Below are 14,240 nucleotides of genomic sequence, written 5' to 3'. Positions count from 1 at the left end.
AAGAATGAGAGGGGATCTCATAGAAACATAAAATTATGACGGGATTGGACAGGTTAGATGCAGGAAGAATGTTCCCGATGTTGGGGAAGTCCAGAACCAGGGGGTCACAGTCTAAGGATAAGGGGTAAGTCATTTAGGAACAAGATGAGGAGAAACTTCTTCACTCAGAGAGTTGTCAGCATGTGGAATTCTCTACCACAGAAAGTTGTTGAGGCCAGTTCATTCAGTATAGTCAAAAGGGAGTTAGATGTGGCCCTTAGGGCGAAAGGGATCAAGGGGTATGGAGAGAAAGCAGGAATAGGGTACTGAAGTGCATGATCAGCCATGATCATATTGAATGGTGGTGCAGGCTCGAAGAGCCAAATGGCCTACTCCTGCAGCTATTTTCTATGTTTCTATGTTTCTATTTGTACCGTGTTTGTTCGGTTCCTTTTCTTTCGCCGCGAGCTGCTCCCAGCTTGTGTATTTCTATCCATTTTATGAATAAAACACCCACTGAACTGAGGTTTCCATTAACCTGTCTGCTTCGATTCGTTGTTTGTGGTAATCCATTTGACTGACTGATATGATGGACCTGGATATCCCCAATTTGCACACGGAGTCGACAGGACAAAATATAAATCCTTATCTTAAGTACCCCATTCTCCAAAAATGTATGCCTTGTTGGGTCTTTTGTTGTCCTGGTTTCTTGCAGACTTGTAGTCCCTAGAGTTAATTTCACCCCCCCCCCCCCCCCCCCGCCCGCCCGCCGGCCAATCAATCCAGGGGCTCTTCTGTGAGATTTTATGAATTGTATCAATCCCTTTAGTCTGGCTCTCGACCGCAGAGATTGGTGATGAGTCACCACCTGCCCCAGGCTAGCGCCTTTTTCTCCCATTGTCCAGTCAATCCCAAAAGCTTATTTTAAATCATTTTTAGTTTGTGTCCTCTTCCTGTGCTTTCTGTAAAAGTGTGCAATCCTTACACTCTCCCTTAAATGTCTCTTATAAATTCAGAGACATTATTCTTGGTGACTTTTTCTTTTCCATGAGCCTTTTTGGGTGTATTACAGCCTTCAGTCAAATCTCCAGATTATATCCCTTTTTACAACAGAACAGTATCTTTGTATCTTTCCCGACAAACCAATGCATTTTACAACAACACAATGTTCGGCCTTGATCCATCTGACTTCAGTTTTATATTTGCAAACATTTTGGCCTTGGTTCATTTTAATAACCCTTCAAGATTCCCTTCCTTTGTCTTTTGTTTTAACTTACAGGATAAGATAAATAGATACAGCACTATTACCAACTGTATGATCACTAGTGCGTGTGATACGATTAGAACCCAGGTGGGGTTGTCAATATTGAGTCCCAAGTCCCATCGTGGAGGGGTAATCATTTCTTCGATTTCCTCCCCTACTTTTTTGTTCTTTTATTGTAATGTGTAATAATGTTTGTGGGATAGCTCGATGTCCTTTAATAGCTCGGTCAAATGTTTGGGTAACAGTGGGATATCGTATCCAAAAAGCGACATGTATTCTTGGAGGTTCGGTAAAGTAACATTGACTGTGATACTTATGTGTTTGTGCTCTGAGATAGGAATTATTCTTTCTTGTGCTATTAGTGTCTTCACCTGAGGTTTGAAACAAAAGGTAGAATCTGTCACTGGACAGCAAGTGTCCTGTTGTTCTCTACTGACTTTTAAGAACATAAGAACATAAGAATTAGGAACAGGAGTAGGCCATCTAGCCCCTCGAGCCTGCTCCGCCATTCAAAAAGATCATGGCTGATCTGGCCGAGGACTCAGCTCCACTTACCCGCCCGCTCCCCGTAACCCTTAATTCCCTTACTGGTTAAAAATCTATCTATCTGTGATTTGAATACATTCAATGAGCTAGCCTCAACTGCTTCCTTGGGCAGAGAATTCTACAGATTCACAACCCTCTGGGAGAAGAAATTCCTTCTCAACTCGGTTTTAAATTGGCTCCCCCGTATTTTGAGGCTGTGCCCCCTAGTTCTAGTCTCCCTGACCAGTGGAAACAACCTCTCTGCCTTGATCTTGTCTATCCCTTTCATTATTTTAAATGTTTCTATAAGATCACCCCTCATCCTTCTGAACTCCAACGAGTAAAGACCCAGTCTACTCAATCTATCATCATAAGGTAACCCCCTCATCTCTGGAATCAGCCTAGTGAATCATCTCTGTACCCCCTCCAAAGCTAATATATCCTTCCTTAAGTAAGGTGACCAAAACTGCATGCAGTACTCCAGGTGTGGCCTCACCAATACCCTATACAGTTGCAGCAGGACCTCCCTGCTTTTGTACTCCATCCCTCTCGCAATGAAGGCCAACATTCCATTCGCCTTCCTGATTACCTGCTGCACCTGCAAACTAACTTTTTGGGATTCATGCACAAGGACCCCCAGGTCCCTCTGCACCGCAGCATGTTGTAATTTCTCCCCATTCAAATAATATTCCCTTTTACTGTTTTTTTTTCCAAGGTGGATGACCTCACATTTTCCGACATTATATTCCATCTGCCAAACCTTAGCCCATTTGCTTAACCTATCTAAATCTCTTTGCAGCCTCTCTGTGTCCCCTACACAACCCGCTTTCCGACTAATCTTTGTGTCATCTGCAAATTTTGTTACACTACACTCTGTCCCCTCTTCCAGGTCATCTATGTATATTGTAAACAGTTGTGGTCCCAGCACCGATCCCTGTGGCACACCACTAACCACCGATTTCCAACCCGAAAAGGACCCATTTATCCCGGCTCTCTGCTTTCTGTTCGCCAGCCAATTCTCTATCCATGCTAATACATTTCCTCTGACTCCGCGTTCCTTTATCTTTTGCAGTAACCTTTTGTGTGGCACCTTATCGAATGCCTTTTGGAAATCTAAATACACCACATCCATCGGTACACCTCTATCCACCATGCTCATTATATCCTCAAAGAATTCCAGTAAATTAGTTAAACATGATTTCCCCTTCATGAATCCATGTTGCGTCTGCTTGATTGCACTATTCCTACCTAGATGTCCCGCTATTTCTTCCTTAATGACAGCTTCAAGCATTTTCCCCATTACAGATGTTAAACTAACCAGCCTATAGTTACCTGCCTTTTGTCTGCCCCCTTTTTTAAACTGAGGCGTTACATTAGCTGCTTTCCAATCCGCTGGTACCTCCCCAGAGTCCAGAGAATTTTGGTAGATTATAACGAATGCATCTGCTATAACTTCCACCATCTCTTTCAATACCCTGGGATGCATTTCATCAGGACCAGGGGACTTGTCTACCTTGAGTCCCATTAGCCTGTCCAGCACTACCCCGCCTAGTGATAGTGATTATCTCAAGGTCCTCCCTTCCCACATTCCTGTGACCAGCAATTTTTGGCATGGTTTTTGTGTCTTCCACTGTGAAGACCGAAACAAAATAATTGTTTAAGTTCTCAGCCATTTCCACATTTCCCATTATTAAATCCCCCTTCTCATCTTCTAAGCGACCAACATTTACTTTAGTCACTCTTTTCCGTTTTATATATCGGTAAAAGCTTTTACTATCTGTTTTTGTTTTGCGCAAGTTTACTTTCGTAATCTATCTTTCCTTTCTTTATTGCTTTCTTAGTCATTCTTTGCTGTTGTTTAAAATGTTCCCAATCTTCTAGTTTCCCACGAACCTTGGCCACCTGATACGCATTGGTTTTTTATTTTGATACTCTCCTTTATTTCCTTGGTTATCCACGGCTGGTTATCCCTTCTCTTACCACCCTTCTTTTTCACTGGAATATATTTTTGTTGAGCACTGTGAAAGTCCTCCACTGTTCCTCAATTGTGCCACCGTTTAGTCTGTGTTTCCAGTCTACTTTAGCCAACTCTGCCCTCATCCCACTGTAGTCCCCTTTGTTTAAGCATAGTACGCTCGTTTGAGACACTACTTCCTCACTCTCGATCTGTATTACAAATTCAACCATACTGTGATCACTCATTCTGAGAGGATCTTTTACCAGGAGATCGTTTATTATTCCTGTCTCATTACACAGGACCAGATCTAAGATAGCTTGCTCCCTTGTAGGTTCTGTAACATACTGTTCTAAGAAACAATCCCATATGCATTCTATGAATTCCTCCTCAAAGCTACCCCGTGCGATTTGATTTGACCAATCGATATGTAGGTTAAAATCCCCCATGATTACTGCCGTTCCTTTTTCACATGCCTCCATTATTCCCTTGATTATTGCCCGCCCCACTGTGAAGTTATTATTTGGGGGCCTATAAACTATGCCCACCAGTGACTTCTTCCCCTTACGATCTCTGCTGATGGTGGCACAGTATGTCCCGTTTCCCTTGTACGCAACCTGTGGCGGGACATAGTCGTGAGCCGTCACTTCCATGATACAGCTTATAGGCTGCCCGTCCTCGTACTTTAACCCACATAGCGGCCGGTCGAAAGGATTCAGATGATCCGGGCTTAATGCCACATGTGTACCTTCTCTCTGACATCCCTCCAGACTAGCACCAGTTGTTGAGTCTCCCAATTTCATCACATACTGCGGGGTTTTATGATGCCTCACATGTACCCTGTTCTGAATTACCCCAATGCTTTCCACCCGGTATACCGGTATGGGTTATTGCGACTGATTCAACCTAAGCACTCGACCCATTATAGATTGTTTACTCTGACCACAGTTGACCGGGACTGGGTATGCGTCGGAGGCTGACCATAGCTGACAGGAACTCAGGAGGTTGTTGTCGACAATCAAAGCTTTTAGATGCTTGTTACTGACTTACGATGGTACATGGCCTTGTTTTAAATCCTCTAAATTACTGCATCCTTCACTTAACAACCAAGCCCCGTACATGACACATGACATGACATCATTCTGAGCAGCTTGATCTGACGCGTTTCTACCCTCCTTTATGAAAGCATTGATGGTCTGAGCATGTGTCTCCACCTCAGCTACCATCTCATTCCAATAGATTGTCATTACCTGGTCCTCCTGTAGTTCGTGACCCTCTATGTCACTACCCTCTTCCAGTATTTTCGTTAACTGGTCCGCAACTACGCGTTGTCTACACTATTTACCAGTGATGTCCCTGTATCAACCGCTACATCACTCATTAGTCCACTTTTTCATCTTGGTTTGTACGTCTCTCCCTGACAAAAGTCCCCATAATTCTTCTGATAGAATTGTTTACACATTTCTTTCAACAATCATTCATGTAACTTTTCCGTTTCTGGCGGGCACTACCAGGGTAATTGTAACTCTGTTAAATTCAGAATAAACAACGCTACTTCGAAACACACAGTATGATACAACATTTTCCCTGTTGGGATTAATGCATGCTCGTTCTTAGGCCGGGGTATTCGGACAGGACATGGAATTTCTTGGTTTGGAATCCCCAGCATTTTAGGGAGAGGTTTTAATCTGCTCATGATCAGCTCGGTTGCATTGACTGTTTTTGGAGGGTTTAAGGTCACACAGGAATAAAAACCCTGCGTCCAATTCATACCCGACCCAGAATCCTCCCACTGCCATTTAAAAACAATCGCCACACTGTAAAGTCCTGTCCACTCAGTACAGATTCACACGAGGCATGTAGTGAAGTCAAGGTCACTCTGGACCTGCACCTTTATTTCACAGCTCTGGAATGCTGCACTTGCCTGAGACCTGTCCTTATATACCTGTCTCTTGCAAGTGCATCCCTGCTGGTAAGGTATGCTGGTGGTTACAGGTCATATCTTATTACTGTCATGTATAGCATGTTAGGATACAGTTATATATAATAATGTAAGATACATGACATCACCCTTCCCCAAGGTCTTATTGTCTTTATAGGTTCAGTCTCTCAGCTGGTCTTCGCTCTCACGTGGAGCGTCTGAGTTGTGGTTCAGTTGTTTGCCTTGGTGTCTGTTTTTCTTTGGGTGTGGTTGCTGGTATCTCTCCTGGGCTGTCTGTTTCGATTGGTGTGATTGTTGTTGACTCGCCTGGGCTGTCTGTTGGGATTGCCCTTTCCTCAGGTTGTTCCCTCTGTCTGTCCACCAGGTGTGGTGCGAGTTCCACATTGTCGTCTGGTTACGCAGTGTTGTTGGTAAATCTGCTTTTGACTTGGTCTACATGCCTCCGGCAGGTTTTGCCATTGTCCATTTGTACTACCAGTAGCCTGTTTCCTTCCTTGCCCGTTACTGTCCCTGCAAGCCATTTGGGACCCCTTCCATAGTTTAGTACAAACACTTTGTCCCCTATCTCATTCCATCTCCCCCTCAAATTTCTATCATGGTACTCAGTCAGCTTACGGTGCTTTGCCTCAACGATTTTGTGCATGTCTGGGTGGATTAATGAGAGCCTTGTTTTTAAAGTCCTTTTCATCAACAGTTGCGCGGGGGGGGGGAATCCCAGTCAGTGAGTGCGAACGAGATCTGTATGCCAACAGCAGTCACGACAGGCTACTCTGCAGCGTGGGACCTTGGATTTTAAGCATGCCTTGTTTAATGATTTGCACTGCTCTCTCCGCCTGGCCGTTGGAGGCCGGCTTGAACGGTGCCGTCTTGACGTGATTTAATGCGTGGTCAATTATAAAGTCTTGGAATTCTGCGCTGGTGAAGCACGGACCATTGTCACTGACCAATATGTCAGGGATTCCATGCGTTGCAAACATGGCTGCGAGGCTCTCCACAGTGGTGGAGGTTGTGCTCGAGTTTAAAATGGTGCATTCGATCCACTTTGAAAATGCATCTACAACTACGAGGATAATTTTACCCATGAATGGGCCCTACATAGTCTACGTGCACCCACGACCACGATTTGGTAGGCCAGGGCCAGGGGCTTAGTGGAGCCTCCCTGGGGGCATTGCTGAGTTGGGCACAAATGGTGCATCTTCGGATGCAGAGCTCCAAGTCCGTGTCAATACCAGGCCACCAGACGTGGGATTTGGCTATGGCCTTCATGACAACGATCCCCGGGTGCTCGCGGTGGAGCTCCCGGACAAATGCCTCTCTGCCTCGCAGAGGCATGACTAATTGGCTGCCCCACATCAGGCAGTCTGCTTGTAGTGATAGCTCATGCATGCGCCTGTGAAAGGGTTTTAATTCCTCGGGGCAGGAATCGCGAGCCTCTGCCCAGTCACCGGTTAGGACACATCTTTTTACTAAGGATAACGTGGGGTCCAGGCTCTGATTTGGTGAGCCGTCATGAGCAAACCTGTGGACTCAAAGGCATTGATTGCCATGACTATCTCATAGTCCTGTTCGTCAGACCCTTCCCTGGTCGCCAGGGGTAGCCTGCTGAGCGCGTCGGCACAGTTGTCTGTGCCTGGTCTGTGCCTTATGGTATCGTCGTAGGACGCCAGCATGAGTGCCCACCATTGAATTCGCGCCGAGGCATTGGCGTTTATTGCCTTGCTCTCGGATAGGAGGGATGTGAGGGGCTTGTGGTCGGTTTCTAATGTGAACTTGGCCCCGAAAAATTATTGGTGCATCTTTTTAACACCGTATGCGCATGCAAGTGCCTCCTTCGCTACCATTCCGTATCCGCGCTCCGCCCGCGAATGTGACCTGGAGGCAAAAGCTATGGGTTGTAATTTGGCCGCACTATTGACATGTTGCAAAACACACCCGACCCCATACGCTGATGCATCGCATGTGAGAACTAGCTTTTTACCTGGGTCAAAGAAAGTCAAAACACTGTTGGAACATAGAAGGTTGCGTGCCTTATTGAAGGCATGTTCCTGGGCGTCCCCCCAAAACCAATCACACCCCTTCCTGAGTAGCACATGGAGGGGCTCCAGCAGCGTGCTTAAGTTCGGCATAAAGTTCCCAAAGTAATTGAGTAACCCGGAGAAAGGCGCGCAGTTCTGAGACATTCCGGGGCCTGGGTGCCAGGCGAATTGCTTCTGTTTTGGACTCTGTTGGGCGGATTCCATCAGCGGCAATCCTTCTGCCCAAAAATTCAACCTCGGATGCGAGAAACAGGCACTTGGATTTCTTGACTCGTAGGCCTACCCGATCCAACCGCTTTAGTACTTCCTCCAAATTACGGAGATGGGAGTCGGTGTCACTGCCCGTGATAAGTATGTCGTCTTGAAATACAACCGTCCCTGGGATGGACTTGAGCAGACTCTCCATGTTGCGCTGGAATATGGCGGCTGCCGACCTGATGCTGAATGGACAAAGATTGTACATGAAAAGGCCTTGATGTGTGTTGATGGTGGTGAGTAGCTTGGATTCCTCGGTCAATTCTTGCGTCATATACGCAGATGTGAGGTCTAATTTTGAGAAAAGTTTTCCTCCAGCCAATGTGGCAAATAAGTCCTCCACTCTGGGCTGCGGGTACTGGTCCTGTAGGGAGCCTCTGTTTATGGTAGATTCGTAGTCCCCACAGATTCGTACGGATCCATCAGGCTTCATGACTGGGACGATGGGACTTGCCCAGTCGCTAAATTCCACAGGTGATATAATGCCTTCCCGCAGAAGCCTGTCTAGTTTGTGTTCAATCTTTTCCCTCATCACATAGGGAACAGCTCTGGCCTTGTGATGGACCGGTCTAGCATCCTGTGTGATGTAGATTTTGACTTTGGCCCCTTTGAAAGTGCCCACACCTGGCTGAAAGGGATGTTCAAATCGCTTTATAACTGTTGAACAGGAGGTCCGTTCCTCTAATGACATGGCATGGACATCATCCCATTTCCAGTTTAGTTTTGCCAGCCAGCTTCTCCCCAGCAATGCTGGGGGGTCTCCGGGGACAATCCACAGGGGAAGTCGGTTCAATGTCCCTTTGTGTGTGACAGAGAGCATGGCGCTGCCAAGGACTGGTACGATTTCTTTGGTATAGGTCCTTAGTTTGATGTCGACCCTTGTGAGTTTTGGTCTGTCTCTTTTATGCAGCCACAGTTGTTCAAATCGTTGAGTGCCCATGAGAGATTGACTCACTCCCGTATCCAGCTCCATGTTGACAGATATCCCGTTGAATAGGACCCTCATCATTATAGGAGGCGTCCTGTTGTAGGAGCAGCGGCCATTGATCGTGTTGACCCGCTGTACACCGGTGTCCCAGGTACTGTCCCCACCATCTTCTGGTCCGCTTTCCGACCCATCCGATTCATATACCAGCCGAGCTGCCGTTTTTTTGCACATGCGGGCCAAATGCCCTGTATATTCAAAATTTCTGCAAACATCCTGCTGAAATCGACATCCCCTTGACGAGTGCCCACCCCCACACCTCCAGCACAGACCTGTTCCATTGTTCAAAGTATTCCCAAAGAATGATCTGCATCTAGCTGATCTCTCTTGAGCTTCTCTCAGTTTGTAGTTGATTGCTCGCATTGTGGGTTGATGAGGTGTGAATGGTCGTTCCTGTGGCCCTTGATGGCTTCTGCCTACTGTTGAGAGCCTGTTCTCCTGGTTTTGCTGTGTGTGGGGGTAGCAGCTTGTTTAGCGCTGTGAACTTCTTGTTCCGATATTTCGTTAGTTGTCGTACCTGCATTGTAAATCAACCTCGTTTCTTCTTCCCCGACCAAGAATGTCTGTGCATCCAGTGCTGCTGCCTCTAAGGTCAGGTTCTTGGTCTCTATGAGCTTTTGGAATATGCCTGTATGGCCTATTCCTTCAATGAAAAAGTCTCTCAGCATTTCTCTCCTCAGTTCATCGGAGAACTCACATAAACTAGCCAACATCCGAAGTTCCGCCATGAAGTCGAGTATGCTCTGGCCCACACACCCTCTGTCGTTGTAGAACCTGTGTCTGGCCATGTGTAGGCTGCTCGCTGGCTTCAGGTGGTCTCTTACTAGTGTGCTCAATTCTTCAAATGACTTGCTTGCTGGTTTCTTGGGTGCCAACAGATCCTTCATTAAAGCGTATGTTTTCGAGCCACAGCTGGTCAAGAGATGGGCTCTTCTCTTGTCTGCCTTATCGTCGCCTAACCAGTCTTTGGTTACAAAGCTTTGCTGGAGCCTTTCTATAAAGTCCTCCCAATTGTCTCCCGCATTGTACTTTTCATCTGATCCGTTGTTCGCCATTCTGTGGATTCTGTAATCCCGTAACTCGTCGCCACGGTAAAGTCCTGTCCCCTCAGTACAGATTCACACGAGGCATGTAGTGAAGTCAAGGTCACTCTGGACCTGCACCTTTATTTCACAGCTCTGGAATGCTGCACTTGCCTGAGACCTGTCCTTATATACCTGTCTCTTGCAAGTGCACCCCTGGTAGTAAGGTATGCTGGTGGTTACAGGTCATATCTTATTACAGTCATGTATAGCATGTTAGGATACAGTTATATATAATAATGTAAGATATATGACACACATTTCCTCTGCAATTGTGGTTAGATCCAACCATACAGACATAAATCCCTTGTTCCTCCTTCCACTACTTCTCCCAACACAATTTTGCCCCTTCTTTTGTTCCTGTGGTCCGCTTGTTTGAGTTATTACCCAGTTTCTCCCATTCTGTGGGTGTCAGTGGGGATGTTACACTTTATCAGGGAGGCTTTGAGGGTATCCTTGTAACGATTCTGCTGCCCTCCTTTGGCTCGTTTGCCATGAAGGAGTTCTGAGTAGAGCGCTTGCATTTGGTGTCTTGTGTCTGGCATGCGAACTATGTGGCCTGCCCAGCGGAGCTGGTCAAGTGTGGTCAGTGCTTCAATGCTGGGGATGTTGGCCTGGATAAGGGCGTTAACGTTGGTGTGTCTGTCCTGCCTGGGGATTTGTTGGATCTTGCGGAGACATCGTTGGTGGTATTTTTTTCAGCGACTTGAGGTGTCTACTGCACATGGTCCATGTTTCTGAGCCATACAGTAGGGCAGGTATTACTGCAGCCCTGTAGACCATGAGCTTGGTGGCAGTTTTGTGGGCCTGGTCTTCAAACACTCATTTCCTCAGGCAGCCGAAGGCTGCACTGGTGCACTGGAGGCGGTGTTGGATCTCATCATCAATGCCTGTTCTTGTTGATAGGAGGCACCCAAGATAAGGGAAGTGGTCCACGTTATCCAGGGCCGTGCTGTGGATCTTGATGACTGGGGGGCAGTGCTGTGCAGTGAGGACAGGCTGGTGGAGGACATCTGTCTTACTGATGTTTAGCGTAAGGCCCATGCTTTCGTATGCCTCAGTAAATGTGTCAACTATGTCCTGGAGTTCAGCCTCAGTACGTGCGCAGACGCAGGTGTTGTCAGAGGTCGGGATGGTCTTGGACCTGCCCTGGAGATGGTGAAGGTTGAACAGGTTCCCACTGGTTCTGTAGTTTAGTTTCACTCCAGCGGGGAGCTTGTTGACTGTGAGGTGGAGCATGGCAACGAGGAAGATTGAGAAGAGGGTTGGGGCGATGACGCAGCCTTGCCTGACCCCGGTCCAGACGTGGATTGGGTCTGCGATGGATCCATTAGTAAGGATCACAGTCTGCATGTCGTCGTGGAGCAGGCAGAAGATGGTAACGAAATTTTGAGGGCATCCGAACCGGAGGAGGACGCTCCATAGACCCTCGCGGTTGACAGTGCCAAAGGCCTTTGTAAGGTCGAAGATTTCCATGTATAAGAACTGGCGCTGTTCCCTGCATTTTTCCTGCAGCTGTCGCGCTGCAAAAATCATGTCCGTTGTGCCCCGTAGGCGCCGATATCATCGTCTGGGCCAGGGATCGCAAGGATGTGCGCATCACCCGCGCCATGACAGGAGCTGATGACTGTTGGCCAGACCATCGCCTTATCCGATCCATCATTGACATCAACATAGCCCCAAAGCAGAGGGAACAGCAGAAGCAGTGCCGCAAAAAAATCAATGCCGGAGCACTTAAGGACCCAACTAAGAGAGTCCTATACAGTCAGCGCCTCACAGCTAACCTGGCGTGTCCTTCAGAGTATCATACAGCTCTCTGACAAACCTGTCCCGTGTGACCTCTTTAACCTGGTGCTAGTATATGGGTCGCAGTCCTCATAAGTTCCCTGTCATCAGTGCATGTGGGGAGTGTCCCATACTCTTAAAGAGACTGGCTTGGAGGCTCATTAGTTTTAGGGGTTGGATCTCATCCCATTTCTTCGGGGTATTTCCTATCTCCTTCCTAAGCCTCTCTTTTAAGGTCTGTTTGTCCTTTCTACTGGACCTGATGATTGAGGGTTATATACCACATGCCATTTCCCCTGTATTCCTAAAAGCTTTAGGGTGGCCTGCATTACCATTCTGGTGAAATGACTCCCTTAATCTGATTCCATTATTAGGGGCAGTCCCCATCGAGAAAATACTTCCCGCACCAGAACCTTTGCTGTGACTACTGTGGTGGCTGCCCTTCAAGGAAAAGCTTCAGTGCATTTTGTGAGAAGATTTACAAACACCAAGCAATAATTATTACTTCTGCCTGAGGGTCCCAAGGTGTCCCTTCTCCTGCCTCTGTTTTGGCCAGTGTGTCAGCTTTCTCATTCCTTTCCACTTGGGCTCTGTCTTAGAGTGTGCTTTGATCTTTTGGATGTAGTAATCCTCTGGTGCCTATCCGTGACGTCCAAAATGACTTTTAACAAAGGAGCCATCACCAATGGCTATCCGTCTGAGGACATAAACCCTCGCCTAGCCCATATTGCTAAATACTCTGTACAGGAGTTACAAATGAACATGGAGTCCGAACATATCGTATAGGGAGTTGGGAATTTGTTCGGGTGTGTGACTACATACGCTACCGCTGCTAGTTTGGCTTACTGCGCACTTAAAGTGTTGGGGAGTTTTATGGCTTTCTCTATCCCTGCTTCAGGATCGTAAATCCAACAGCCTGTTTTTCTCTCTCCTTTTATTACTGAACTAGACCCATCTACATAGATGTCCCTGCCTGTCGGGTGTTCTCCTGCTTTGAATCCCACCTCTACATCCCACACCTTCCACTGAACACATGTGAACTGCCCCTGGATATGGGGATAGCTTTGGTTCTCCTCGCCTCGCTACTTCAGGTCTAACTGAGTAAGCAACAATGTCCAGCGAGCAATCCTGTTACTGCTCACTGAAAAGCTCTTTTCTACTTCCATAAGAACTCGGGAGGCATAGGCCACCGGTCTCAGCTTGCCGTGTCACTCTTGGAGTAACACTGCACTCAAACTGTCCCAAGTAGCTGCTACTTCCAGACTAAATTCCTGGTCCCCATTTATTGCTCCCAACACTGGTGCTGTCTGTAACACCTCCTTTAACCGGATGAAAGTTTCTTGACAACTCTTACTCCATTCCCACTCTACTCCTTTCCTAAGAAGCCTCAACAAAGGGCTGCATATCCCTCGATAAATTCTCTGCAGTAACCCGTTATTCCCGGGAACGACTTTACTCCAGACACGTCCTTAGGAACTGGTAGCTTCTGGACTGCCATTCTCTTAGCTCCATCTATGGCTCTCAAACCTAGAAACTGCACCTCCTCTTGGCCTACTTGAGCTTTCATTGGATTTACCTTGAAACCTGCTTCTTTCAACAAATGCAATAATTCACTCAATAATGGCCCATGGTCCTACGCACTGTCAGAGAATAACAACAGGTCGTCCACATATTGGACCAACCGATCTGGCTGACTAAAATCTTTTAGTGCCTTGGCCATACTTTGGTGAAAGATTGAGGGACTATTGTGAAACCCTTGTGGAAGACATGTCCATGTATACTGCTGACCCTTAAAAGTAAAGGCAAATTTACCGAGACTCCAGGATGGTATGTTGCCTCCCTGGTGCAAGGGTCCAGGATGTCTCGGAGTGACTGCAGGGCATTCTGAAGGTAGAGGGTGAACAGCCAGTTGTCGTGGTGCATATAGGTACCAACAATATAGGTAAAAAGCAGGATGAGGTCCTACAAGATGAATTGAGGGAGCTAGGAGTTAAATTAAAAAGTACAACCTCAAAGGTAGTAATCTCAGGATTGCTACCAGTGCCACGTGCTAGTCAGAATAGGAGTCACAGGATAGCTCAGATGAATACATGGCTTGAGGAGTGGTGCAAGAGGGAGGGATTCAAATTCCTGGGGCATTGGAACCGGTTCTGGGGGAGGTGGGACCAGTACAAACCGGACGGTCTGCACCTGGGCAGGACTGGAACCAATGTCTTAGGGGGAGTGTATGCTAGTGCTGTTGGGGAGGAGTTAAACTAATATGGCAGGGGGATGGGAACCTATGCAGGGAAACAGAGGGAAATAAAATGGTGGCAGAAGCAAAAGATAGAAAGGAGAATAGTAAAAGTGGAGGGCAGAGAAACCCAAGGCAAAAATCAAAAAGGGCCACATTGCAGCAAAATTCTAAAGGGACAAAGAGTGTTAAAAAGACAA

This window comes from Pristiophorus japonicus, chromosome 1, assembly GCF_044704955.1.
Source record: "Pristiophorus japonicus isolate sPriJap1 chromosome 1, sPriJap1.hap1, whole genome shotgun sequence".
Lineage (NCBI taxonomy): Eukaryota > Metazoa > Chordata > Chondrichthyes > Pristiophoridae > Pristiophorus > Pristiophorus japonicus.
The sequence above is the reverse complement of the archived record's forward strand: the minus strand, read 5'-3'. Positions refer to the sequence as shown.